Source organism: Octopus sinensis, linkage group LG6, assembly GCF_006345805.1.
Source record: "Octopus sinensis linkage group LG6, ASM634580v1, whole genome shotgun sequence".
Classification (NCBI taxonomy): Eukaryota; Metazoa; Mollusca; class Cephalopoda; order Octopoda; family Octopodidae; genus Octopus; species Octopus sinensis.
Window position 1 is genome coordinate 21402936 of NC_043002.1, and position 14790 is coordinate 21417725.

At 37.2% G+C, this 14790-nt stretch overlaps 1 protein-coding gene across 6 annotated transcripts in view; it reads left to right on the plus strand.

Moving 5' to 3' along the window:
• The first annotated feature begins 9842 nt into the window (after nt 1-9842).
• LOC115212791 (serine/threonine-protein kinase MRCK gamma) overlaps nt 9843-14790 on the plus strand; it is a 428828-nt gene continuing 423880 nt past the window's right edge. For 5 of the 6 annotated variants that reach the window (XM_036503706.1, XM_029781487.2, XM_029781485.2 and 2 more), the window contains exon 1: nt 9843-10007. The gene's annotated coding sequence lies outside the window, so the exon portion shown is untranslated. The remainder of the gene's footprint in view (nt 10008-14790) is intronic. The other variant, XM_036503705.1, reaches the window with a different exon arrangement.

A 14790-nucleotide genomic window follows, 5' to 3' on the forward strand; every position in this document is an offset into this window, starting at 1 on the left:
CAATCGGAATACACAGGACCAGTGGGTCGTGCAGTCGTGCAGTCCCACGGTCAGAGTCGGTGCGTGACCTGAGGATCCACATGAGTAATAGCAGACAGCAACTTGTCCGTCCTCTAACTACCTATTTCTTCACTACCCACGAGGGGCTAAACACAGAGGGGACAAACAAGGACAGATAAACCGAACTACCTGTCAGACAAATGAATATATATATGTAAAAAATATTTCTTCCTTCTTGGTGTTGATCTTTCGGTGTTCACTGGTTACTCTGACGTTGGTGCAATAATACACTTACCCAAAGTGAATTGCTGGAGTCATTTCATTTTTTCCAGAAAAAGGTTTTAAAAAAGTTATAGAGGTTTAAAGTTCGATCATTTTCACCCAGTCAGGAAACGGGATTTGGAAGCTGTCAATTTGTGCGTGACAAAATAGCACATGTTGTCAATGTTTGTAAACAACACATGTTATGTCTCCGGTAATTTTCTTTCATACTCTCTTTACTCTCTTTACTTGTTTCAGTCATTTGACTGTGGCCATGCTGGAGCACCACTTTTAGTTGAGCAAATCGACCCCACGACTTATTCTTTGCAAGCCTAATACCTATTCTATCGGTCTCTTTTGCCGAACCGCTAGTTTACGGGGACGTAAACACACCAGTATCGTGGCTGAGATGTTGTACAAACAGTCGTGGTCCATCATTGGACTTGTCAAAAGGTACCTCGTTTTTTAATCTTCGTTTCGCTTATTTGGAATAGAATACAGTTTGGTAGCTGTTTGTAGCTACTCGCACACATGAGAAACTTGAGTTGAAATGAAGAGCACTTCTTGTATAAGTAATAAACTGACTTACAAAGAATCAAAAATAAAATAAGTATGAAAATAAATAAATAAATAAGTGGATGAAATAATCCTTTCTACTTAAGGCTCAAGGGCTGAAATTTTGGGGGACGGGACTAGTCAATTATATCGATCTCAGTGTTTCACTGGTACTTATTTAATCGACCCCGAAAGGATGAAAGGTAAAGTCGACCTCGGTGGAATTTCAACTCAGAAACGCCGCTAAGCATTTTGCTCGACGTGCAAACGATTCTGCCAGCTCGCCGCTTTAAAGTGGATGAAATAATGAAATCACAACACATTTCATTATCAGCGTAGAGCATATTATTTAGTTCACTTATTTATTTTTATACTTATTGTATTTTTGATTCGTTGAAGTCAATTTATTACTTTTACGAGAAGTGTTCTTCGTTTTAACTCAAGTTTTTCGTAGATGCAGGGAGCTAGAAACAACCACCAAAATGTATTTTAATCGAAATGAGCGATACGGAGATTAAAAAATGAAGTCCCTTTTGACAAATCATCTGACGAAACACATCTGCATCAATGATGCTCTACAACTGTTTGTACAGCACTTCACCTGCGACGGATCGTTGCACAATGAGTCGAAACGATCGTAGTGATTAATAAGGAATCTCGTGAATTCTATTTTCTTTCTCTTTCTTTCACACTTTATAAATTCTACGTACACGAAGGAATTCCTGAAGTAAATCAACTGGCATTTAAATCCATACTGTTGATGATATCAGGTAGCCGAATACAGTGAACGGGCTTTAAACAGCATACAAGGTGTATACCGGAATTTAAAATTATTACTTAGATGTATATATATACATGTGCATGCATGCGCGCGCGCGAAGAACAGGCGCATTGTATAGAAAGCACGACTTGCTCTAGTTTCATTTTTTTTTGTCATGTTTATTTCCATTTTTGAAATAATTACCTGAGTTTGATTAGGCCAGTATAATTCTTAAATACATCATTAACGTTTCCAGACATTCGTCGCCTCATCTTCGAGATGAAATGATGTTAGAACGTGTTGCTGACTCATAATAGTAGCCAAGGTCAATGTGATCAATGTAGACATGACTGCCGTTTGTTCAATGTGTTAAAGATGTGTAGAGTCTGGTATAATTTAATGTTGCAAAATAGGACTATTTCGTTATACTTAAGTGTTTGACCTTATTTAAAAGCTTGGTCATCGGTGAGTGTAAAATAATGAAATTTCAGACTCAATGCAGGAAACTTTTAACAATACGGAAATAGTCGAACAACACACCCTCACGCAAGCGCATGTGCGTGCGCAGATATACCTATATTCTATATATGAATATGTCCAATTCGTATTCGCTGATGTATACATGTTTGTCTATGTCAAATTGACTAAAAGAATCTACAAAACTAATATCCAAAAGTTATATATACTATTATTTGATATCCCATACTGACGGTTTCTATAAAATTTAGTTCGATTTACGGAGTACGAATACTTTTGGATTAAATTCTGAAATATTCTAATAATTACTAATTACTAATAATGAGGTCACTCGTTGTTCCTTCAAATTATCCCCCCTACTTTTTGACAGTCACAGCCTTCTGCCGATAGCTATGCATACATACCAGATACACATATTGGTACGCAAGCATTCATCTACATATGCATACACAAGCATCTATGTATGTATACACATGTTTGTATACACAGTATACACAACAGCTACATAGATAAATAGTTGACTAGCATACTTTCAAACACACACATACTCTCATAGACACATCTTTTACCACTCTTTTTCTTCCACATATTCACATCGACGAAAGCACGTTTTTGCAATCATTTTAGTGATGGACTCCGGCCTGTGAGTAATTTTTCTTCATTCTATTGCCAGTTTCGGAGGCTTCGAAAACCATCATGATGTTTTCCTTTTTTTGTTGTTTTTTTAATACCTGTTTTGCAGGAAGAAAAGAATCGCATGCTATCATAAATACACATCCTCACACACTTACTCTATTCCATACACACATAACTCCCAATTCCTGTCACATATATTCTAGCAAAAATACTCAGCGTATTGGTATAAATCCACACTACTCTCTCTCTCTTTCGTCCTCTCTCTCTTTCTCTCGCTCTCTATCTCTTGCACAGACACACACACATGCACACACACTGTCTCTCTCTTTCTCTCTCTGTCTATTTCTTTCTCTCTCTCTCTCACACACACACACTCTCTCTCTCTCTCTCTTTCTCTCTTACATACACGTTCACGCATGCTAATTGTTTCATACTTACACATGATAGAAGCTGACTCGTGACAAAGTAAGAGCACTTCCTAGACCCATTTCACTTTAAAGAGCATCTCAAGTTTGGTCTCCCCATCGCCGATGACGTCTCATATGGCTCCCAAGGCCTACAAGTCATTCTACGCCGACCACAAGTCAACCCCACTTACAATAAACAGACCACCTGGATATTGGAACCTGCTATGGTGAGTTAACCTGATGCAAGATGGGCCCAGGTAACCGTATCGATGTTGATGTTTTTAAGTATGTCTTTAAAATTGTTTTTCAAACGCTTGCGTAGCTTGCACTGGGGACGTTTTCTTTGCTTCTGCTCACCGTACGACATCTGCTGTATCATGTGGGTGTCCTCTAAACGGACAAGGTGACCAGACCACCTAAGCTGATGGACTCGATAACCGTCATGGACTCGATAACCGTCATGTTTGCCAGCAGCAGTACTCTCGTATCAAGTACACGAGATGGACATGAGATCTTCAGCTCTTTGAAGCTGTTTCCTCTATGACGGGATTCATTAAAATAAAACACCAGGACTGGTTTAAAGAAAGCGCAGGACTTGAGACGAAGTTGTTGGAAGTAAAAGAAAGTGGCATTTGGCAAGTTGCTTTCTTGTTTTGTTCCAGGATATGAACAGGATAAGCTAGAGAAAGAATTTAGAGTGATGGACTCCGGCCTGTGAGTAATTTTTCTTCATTCTATTGCCAGTTTCGGAGGCTTCGAAAACCATCATGGTGATTTCCTTTTTTTGTTTTTGTTTTTATTAATACCTGTTTTGCAAGGAGAAAAGAATCGCATGTTATCATAAATACACATCCTCACTCACTTACTCTATTCCATACGCACATAACTACAAAACTACAATTCCTTCACATTATATTCTAGCAAAAATTACTCAGCGTATTGATATAAATCCACAGTACTCTCTCTCTCTCTCTCTCTCTCTCTCGCGAGAAAGGTCCAGTGAGAGTTGTGGGCAGCATTGGACACGTGGTGGCGAGAAACTGAAAAAAAAACAACAAAAAAACCCGCGCAATTAAGACAAACGAAGTTCAAAATCTACGTGCCATCTATGACTCTCCGCTGCGAACGAAGAATGGTAATGCGCTGCAGCGCATACATACATACATACATACATACATACATACATACATACATACATACATACATACATACATACATACATGCATGCATGCATGCATACATACATACATACATACATACATACATACATACATACATACATACATACATGCATACATACATACATACATGCATACATACATACATGCATGCATACATACATACATGCATACATGCATACATACATACATTCATACATACATACATACATGCATACATGCATACATACATGCATGCATGCATACATACATACATACATCCATCCATACATACATACATACATACATACATACATACATACATACATACATACATATATGGTGGCTGCCCCCTCGTTATCGAGTATGGCCATTGCACGAAGCTTAATCAATGTTGTTATCATTCAATGCCTGTGCAAGAAGATTTTTTTAAAGTGAAGAAAGGCTGTGCACTGAGTCAATCCCACTTACTAAGCAACAGCAGCCATAATCCGAAAAGAAGAACAAGTCAACATCATCGGTAACCACTGACCCGCAGGTTTTTATATCGGAGTTATCCCAGTTACCTGAGTTACCTTCTCCTAGAAGAATGCCCTAACAAAGGCTAGGAGTCCTTCATTCCCAATGGTTTAACCGCACGATCGGGTATTCATTCCAATTATTTCTATGGCCCCGCGCAGGATACAGCCTTAAGACATTTATTGGATGGCCGTTGACTCTCAAGAGTTCCTCCGCCCTTTGACGGGTTTTGTTTTTCATCTCGCAGGGTGACCAATAAACACCCTCCTCACAAAGCAAGCTTGGTGGGGTTGCCGGTTTAGTCGCCGACGACCCGACCATGCAATAGATTGTACTGGGTTACATGTTACCAGTAGCACTCGAAAGTGACCTGACATAACATACATACATACACACATGCATAAGCGCGCGCGCACACACACACAAATATTCTTTATGTGTGAGAGAAGAAATATTTTAAAATAATCGGTGAATCTCACTTATAACAAACACATGATTGAAACTCGAGTCAACTGCGGTATGCCAGGAGATATTGCTACTAACGAAGCGCAAAGGGGTAGATATGTCCATTTAACAATGTCACAACGGCTGCCAGAGTTATTTCGACTGCTACTAATAAACTTCTGTGTTTTTTTAACACTATATGTCCATAAGCGATGCTATCTCTGGATGAATACCGCAGCTGATTAGGCTTTCAATGACATATCTGCTCAAAGTGTGATACACAAAATTATGTTTATATGTATATACTAGCAGTATCGCCCGGCGTTGCTCGGGTTTGTAAGGGAAATAACTATATAAGCATTTTTAGAGAGTTACTTCCCTTATATAAACCGAGCAAAAAATGCATTAAAAATGCGGAAAAATGATGGTAATTTTTTTTTAAATCGTAGACTCATCGTAGACGCGCGCTAATACCCAGAAGGGCTCGACATGAATCACAACTATGAGATACCTGCTTTTGGTTAAACTGCACCGCAAAATGTGGGAGTAGTTAGGAATCTAAATCGGAGTAGACACACACACACACAACTTTAGTTTAATATATAAAGATATACCGGAGTAAGCATATAAATGTGAAACACGGTGGAAAAAAAAGTACTCAAATACCAAAGGTAGAGTAATATGCTTTATTTAAAAGCAGCAGAAATATAACAAAATCTGTTAATCAGAGTTTCACGTTCCCGTTCGTCGGACAGTTTTGTTAACACAGAACAGAATTGTACTGTATATTTATTATTATTTTTTTATAATTTGTATATATTTATTTTATAATAAATGCAAAACAAAACTGTCCGACGAACGGGAACGTGAAACTCTGAGTAACAGCTTTTGTTATATTTCTACTGCTTTTAAATAAATTATACACACACACACACACATACATACATACATACATACATACATACATATATATATATATATATATATATATATATATATATATATATATATATCATCATCATCATCATCATCATCATTTAACGTCCGCTTTCCATGCTAGCATGGGTTGGACGGTTCAACTGGGGTCTGGGGAGCCCGAAAGCTGCACCAGTCCAGTCAGATCTGGCAGTTTTCTACAGCTGGATGCCCTTCCTAACGCCAACCACTCCGAGAGTGTAGTGGGTGATTTTATGTGCCACCGACACAGGTGCCAGACGAGGCTGACAAACGGCCACGCTCGGATGGTGTTTTTATGTGCCACCGACACAGGTGCCAGACGAGGCTGGCAGACGCCACGCTCGGATGGTGTTTTTATGTGCCACCGACACAGGTGCCAGACGAGGCTGGCAGACGGCCACGCTCGGATGGTGTTTTTATGTGCCACCGACACAGGTGCCAGACGAGGCTGGCAGACGGCCACGCTCGGATGGTGTTTTTATGTGCCACCGACACAGGTGCCAGATGAGGCTGGCAAACGGCCACGATCGGATGGTGCTTGTTACGTGCCCACAGCACGGAGGCCAGTCGATGCGGTACTGGCTACGGCCACGTTCGGATGGTTTTCTTATGTGCCACGTGCCACCGGCACTGGTACCACAAAGATACAAATTCCATTGATGTTCATCTATTTTGATTTGTTTTGATTTGATTTTATATGTACATATACATATGTACATATACATACAAACATACATACATATCTACAGTAATCCCTCGTTACGTTCCAATACACGCCGCGATAGGTGAAAATCTGCGAAGTAGAAACAGTACTGTACTGTATCTTTTTTAATCATTTTTATAATTTGTATATATTTATTTTATTATAAATGCAAAACAACACTACAGAGGAATCGACGTAAGCTTAAAACCGCGGAAGGTGAACCATGACAGGTGAACCGCGATATGGCGAGGGATTACTGTATATAGGCTCTCTTTTCTCTTTTACTTGTTTCAGCCATTTGACTCTGGCCATGCTGGAGCACCGCCTTTAGTCGAGCAAATCGACCCCAGGATTTATTCTTTGTAAGCCTTGTACTTATTCTATCGGTATCTTTTGTCGAACCGCTTAGTTATGGTGACGTAAACACACCAGCATCGGTTGTCAAGCGATGTTGGAGGGACAAACACACATATACATATATCCGACGGGCTTCTTTCAGTTTCTGTGTACCAAATCCACTCACAAGGCTTTGGTCGGCCCGAGGCTATTGCAGAAGACACTTGCCCAAGGTGCCACGCAGTGGGACTGAACCCGGAACCATGTCGTTGGTAAACAAGCAACTTACCACACAGCCAAATTTTTTGTCTTTTACCTGTTTCATTCATCTGACTGCGACGGAGACGTAAACACACCGACACCGGCTGTCAAGCAGTGGTAGTATTGGGTCAAACACAGACACAGACCACACACACACGCACACACACACACACACACACACACACACACACACACACACACACACACACACACTCACATACACACACACACACACACAAATCTAGCTTCTTACAGTTTCTGCTTACCAAATCCACACGGAAGGCTTCGATTGGACCATAGAAGAAAACACTCGCCTCAGGAGCCACGAAGTAAGACTGAACCCGAAGCCATATAATTGGGAACCGTACTTCTTGTACGTGCGCGCGCGCGTATGTGTATATTTGTGTAAACATAAATACACATACATACATACACATATGAATCTCTGTCAGTCAGTCTGTCTCTCTCTCTCTAGATTACCCAACCATACATATGAGTTAAAAGAAAATTATCTAATTTGCTAACCAACCACATGGTTCCGGGTTCAATCCCATTGCGTGGCATCTTAGGCAAGTGCCTTCTGCTATAGCCCCGGGCCGACCAATGCCTTGTGAGTGGATTTGGTAGACGGAAACTGAAAGAAGCCTGTCGTATATATGTATATATATATATATATATATATTATATATATATATATATATATATATATATATATATATATGTATGTGTGTGTGTTTGTGTGTCTGTGTTTGTTCCCCTAGCATTGCTTGACAACCGATGCTGGTGTGTTTACGTCCCCGTCACTTAGCGGTTCGGCAAAAAGAGACCGATAGAATAAGTACTGGGCTTACAAAAAGAATAAGTCCCGGGGTCGATTTGCTCGACTAAAGGCGGTGCTCCAGCATGGCCGCAGTCAAATGACTGAAACAAGTAAAAGAGTAAAAGAGTATATATATATACACATATGAATCTCTTGTCAGTCAGTCTGTCTCTCACTCTAGATTACCCAACCATACACATGAGTTAAAAGAAAATTATCTAATAGAAAAAGCCGAGGGTGGCCAATAGCATGTATTTGAACAACAAAGCCGAAAATAACGATATTAAATATTGAAGAACAAAGATTCTAGAGTTAATAAAATCATCTCCGTTTCCAGAAAAGATAAAACAATCGCTTGGTGACAATTGGGTCCAACTCCAACAAAGAAGGGGAGACAATGTCACGAATAAAGAATTTTTCCCAATTTTTTACTTTCCATTAAATAAAAGAGATACTGATAAAAAGGCGCATGTTTCCGTTTCAACAGGCGGCATCAACACAACTGTTGTCTTCTTTTTCTCCCAGACATTCAGGCTGCATATCAGTTTGGGAAAATTGTCGATTTTTGAAAATACGTCCCCTTTTTCTTTCGAAATTCTCTCCAATTGCTACCAGGCAATTATTTTAATTTCTTTGGATAACTAAATAAATAAATAAATAAATATATATATATATATATAATATATATATATATATGATTCCTCTCTCTCTCTCTCTCTCTATATATATATATATGTATATATATATGATCTACTGACGATATATATTATATATGGACACAGATATATATGTACCCACGCGTGTTGGTGTGAAGATATATATATATATATATATATATATATATATATACATATACATACATATATATATATACATACATATATATATATTATACATATATATATATATATATATATATATTATACATATACATACACATATATCAGTCTATACCCTCAAACATAAACACACACACACACATATATATATATATTATATATATATATATGTCTGTATGTATTTATATATGCATTATATAAATATTTATATGCAGCTATACTTATATATAATACTCATATATATCTATGTGTATATACATATACAAGTATAATATATATGTATATATACGTGCATGTGTCTTAGACGACTCACGTATATATATATATATATATATATATATATATATATATATATAAATATCTCACACATACACGCATGCACACAACCAGACATCACATACGTTCACTACGAAAACTAATGCTATGTACCCGGCATAAAATTTAATAATACGATCTGTGGAAAACATTCTGAACCGACTTACTAACTGCACGGTAACTCTAAATTTAAGCTTAACTACGCTATAGGCACGGCGGCAATGCTATTATTATCCAGCCTCGTTTTCGACACACAGCAGCAGTCTGGTGTGTGTGTGTATGCATACGTCTATGAATGTGCGTATGTGGATATACGTATACGTGCGTACGTGTGTTTCCGTGCATGTGTACATGTGAGCGTGTGTGTGTGTATATGTATATGTATGTGTGTGTGTAGTTGTAGTTTTTTTTTTTCAATGTTTCTGCCTTCTGCAATGGCGACGTCACTTGACGTTGCAGTATGAAAGGATGTCGAGAGAAGAAGAGTGCAGGATCGTCCATCTGTCTTACTTACACTGGATTCTCGTACTGGGAGCTATAGCGCTCGATAGCAGTCTAAGGTAAGATGGACATGACATATAGCACGCCGGCTGACAACAGACATACCTGGTTGCCGCAGTCCTTTGTACATACATAAATACATATTCATGTATGTGTATATATACCTGTGCGTGTATGTGTCGATGTATGTTACATGTATATATCTATATGTATGTGCGTGTATATATATATATATGTGTGTGTGTATGTGTAATATATATGTATGGATGTATAATTTGTTATCTTCACGTTTAGATATAGATAGAAAAAAGATACTGCCTTCATTATATACATACATTTATATACATACGTATATATTTATATACATACGTATATATATATATGTATATAGCTGTCAGCTTATCGTACATAGGTATATGTGTATATGCCTATATATCTATGTGTATGTATGTATAATTTGTGCGAGTGTACACAGATATACATATGTTTTATGTGTATTTATGTACACAGATGGTGTGCGTATCTGTATATATATGTAGATACATGTATGTTTATCGTCTACATCTCTACGTACAGATGTGTGCGTGTCTGTGTATACCCTGATTATATTTATCTGTGTATACACAGTGTATCTCTTGAGGTATATTTTCACTTGTTCACCCATGCATATCTAGCTATCTCTGTTTTTGTCTGTCTGTCTGTCTATCTCTCTATCTCTATGTTTCTGTCTATTCTCTGTTTCTGACTATATTTTTGTCTGTCTATCTATCTATCTATTTCTGTCTGTCTGTCTATCTATCTATCTATTTATCTATCTATCTATCTGTCTATCTATCTGTCTGTCTATTTATCTATCTGTCTATCTATTTATCTATCTATCTGTCTGCCTGTCTGTCTGTCTATCTATTTATCTATCTATCTGTCTGTCTCTATCTGTCTATCTATCTATCTCTCTGTCTGTCTCTATCTGTCTTTCTATCTATCTATCTGTCTGTGTCTCTCTCTCTCTCTCTCTATCTGTTTCTATCTCTCTCTCTCTCTCTTTGTCTCTCTCTCTCTATCTCTTTCTCAATCTCTCTCTCTCTCTCTCTCTCTCTCTCTCTCTATCTATCTATCTATCTATCAGTATGTTTATAGCTGTTCATCTCTGTAGTCATAGATGTTTCCGTATATTTGGAAGTATATACATATATATGAGCATGTACATTAATATGTTCATCTATAAGTAGACAGATGTGTATCAATAATTTACACGTACGTATATCAGTATATATATATAGATAGATCTATGTGCGTACGTGAGATGTGCGCACACACACACACACACAATTTATATACTTGTTTCTATGCGCACATCTCTGTATGTGTACACGCGCGCTTAAAGATGAATGATTATATCTTACACCCGCCTCTTATATTTGTTTACGCCTGTGTTTATAACTGTGTGTGTATACACAAACAACACTATATATACACTCAGACTTTTAGCTGTATAATCGTATATGATTGAGCGTATAATTTTTTGTGTGTATATACATGGCTGTTCACTCTGATGTATGGGTACTTTTATGATGTGTATATATGTATGTATGTATAGGCAGATATATATGTCCTTGTATATGTGTGAGTATATGCTTGCATGTGTCTATGTATGCATGTTTTAAATTAATAGATGTGTATGCGTTTATAACTGGCTGTAGTCTCGTGTTGTAGAGAATATATGTATGTAATTTATGAATGTATTGTATACACACATTCACACTTATATTCTGATAGTGTATATAGGTATGCTGCGTGCTGTATGTATTCCAACGCGCCCGTGTATCCCTCTTTCTTTCTCTCTCTCCATATATACATGCACAGACACACACACATATGTACATATATATGTGTGTGTAATATATGTATGTATATGTTTTAACATTTACTTTAATTCTTTCCTCTATCCCTAATATATACATTCTGTCATACTGCATACACAATCAATCAATCAATCAATCAATCCACCAATATCAATCTACGTATATATATATATATATATATATTGTATATATATAATTTTCACCATTGTTGTGTGTGTATAAATGTGCTGTTACACGTCTTGTGCAGCGTATGAGATGTTCGTATGCGTGTCTGTGTGTTTCTGCGTGTGTATACGCACCCGTGCGCGCGCACATGCAGATTATCGGGAGCTATCTACAGGTGGTCCCTAAAACATCGTTTTCAATTATTTTTTTCCCTTTACTGTCAACTGCTACGAAACGGTTTTCTTTTTGTCTTTTCATCCACCATTAACGCAATACAGTTAAACCAGCCCCCATCCTCCTCCTCCTCATCATCATCATCAAAAGGGTGATGGAGAGGCAGAGTCATTTAAAGCTTCGGATTAAATTGCCTTGCGTTAATTAGTTACCTTGTTTTACATTGTGTCTAAATACCACCGAAGTCGATTCTGCTTGTCATCCTCCTGTGGTTAGAGGTTGGGGTTGGGGGTTGGAGTTCGATGAAATAAATGTATCAGTCAGTTATTTGGGTTGTAATCGACCTAACCCGTTCCTCCTTCCGACAACGTTTGTAGTTTTATACTTCCGTAAGAAACTACAGACTTTTGTACACTGCTTCGATTTTTTCTTCTTTTTCTTTTATTATTATTATTATTATTATTATTATTATTATTACATTCTATTGTCACTATAATCGTTCCTCATCAGTTGCTGCTGTAACAACACAAAACAAAGCAACAACAACCTCCCCCCTACCCAAAAAATAAAAATAAATAATAACGAAAAAATACATCGCCATCATCATCGTCATCAATACCATTCTGTAGTACAGCAGCGGCGAGTTACGTTATGTGGTCTGTTTCCTTTTACAAGTGTGTAGGCAATTTCATTTTACGTCACGAATGCCCTTGAGAAAAGCCCCGCTGGACAGTATATAAATATATATATATATAATATATATATATATATATATATATAAATATAGTACAATATCACACACGCATATATATGTTTATATATATATATATATATATATATATATATATATATATATATATAGGGGCACAGATATACACACTTATATACAAGCACATATATATACATATATGCTTATCCATTACACACACACATATATTTGAATACGCCTCCCTCTCCTGATTGTTCTTTGAATTTAATATTTACCGCTGTTAGAAAATTTTCTTATGTAATTGCTACTTTGTGTTGATCATGGCAGAATTTTGAACTGGCAACATAGTTTTCAAATTGAATATTGTAAAGTATTTTAATCTGTTAATTTGTTTTCTATACGCTAGAATTATTAATGGCCAAACTGTTTTGCAGTATTTAGTTACGTCCCTTTCCGTTCTGAGTTCAAATCTTGAAGTTGATATTGTCTTTTTCCTTGTAGAGTAGATAAAATAAAATACCACTCAAGTGTGTGTGTGTGTGGAAGAATTGATTGTACTACATCCTATAATATGCATATCATTGTGCTAGTGTTGGAAATTTTTGTTATAACTCAATTAAATGGGAACGGTGGCAGAATCAGTAGAGAGAGAGAAAAGATGATTTATGATATTTCTGAGTTCAAATTCTGTCAGAGTCGTTTATATTTTTTTCATCTTACAAAAATTAATTTTCTTGTTTAGCTTGAAGTCAGTCCTAAAATTCCAGCCATCACCATCCTCCCTTATTCCTTGGCATAAGGAACCCAGTTCTATATTATCTAATGTATCCTTGCTTGAGATGCTTGTATGTGTGATTTGAGAGAGATTTGGCTGCTATTTCCTGCTGCTCAAACAGTTACATAAATGCTCCTTCATTACCTCATTCCTCCAAGTTTTTAATGTAGTTGATTCTTCAAGTGATTATCTCCCCCTTTCTCCAAGTTTTATATCTTTGTGTAAAATTACATCATCTTTTGAATGGCAACCAAAGGAAGGAGTTGAATTAAATGTTTGCATCATATACTTTCAAACCTCTGTGTTCTAAGTTCAAGTCTATGACCAACTTTTTCTCTAAGCTACATACTGGTTACATACCGGTTTGATTTTGATGCAATCAACAACTGTTCTTTCCTGGAAGTTTGTCTAATGTACCACCATTTGGTTGAATCAGTAGAATGTTGGACAAAATGATGGTAGATTGACAGAATCAGCAATTCTATTGAATTTATTCCTAAGCAAAATGTAACGGCCGTCAAAGTGATGACATAGGCTGTTGTAGCCTCTAATGCACAGAGGAAAAGTGTCAAGGTGGATTGTAACAGAAAGTGACATTGGCATTTCTCTAATCATCTATTTTTTTGAGAAATTTTATATAGCATGCATATGCTATCCACTAAATGTCTTGTTGCGACAATACTTTGTTGTAAGTGCATGGAGAGTTGACAAGAGAGTGTTGTATTGGTATGGCCACTGTAACAGCAGAACTCTTGAAGTTTTATAGATTTATAAACCAAATAAGTCATTTGGATTTGATGCACAGGTTTTCATGAAGGTGATTTGTCATTGATAAGGTGGTTTTAATGATAGTGTCTTTGAAGCACTAAAGGGTCAGGGTTCTCATCACAGGGTGATGTGATCTGCTATAGGTACCATGTAAACCAGTACTACCTGTTTCATGGTTGAGTGGTCAGTGACTAAACCAGTTCCCTTAATTGAGTAGCTTGTGAGGAGGGTGTTGGGAGATCCAGCAGCTCTCTAAATGAGACCAGTTGAAGAATGGATGAGCTCCTTGTAGGCTTACAGCCATCCAGTTTGGGAAGGCAATGGCAAACCATCTCAATATTGCTGCCCATAAAACAATATAAGGAAGTCAGAAAAAAGTAATGTTATAA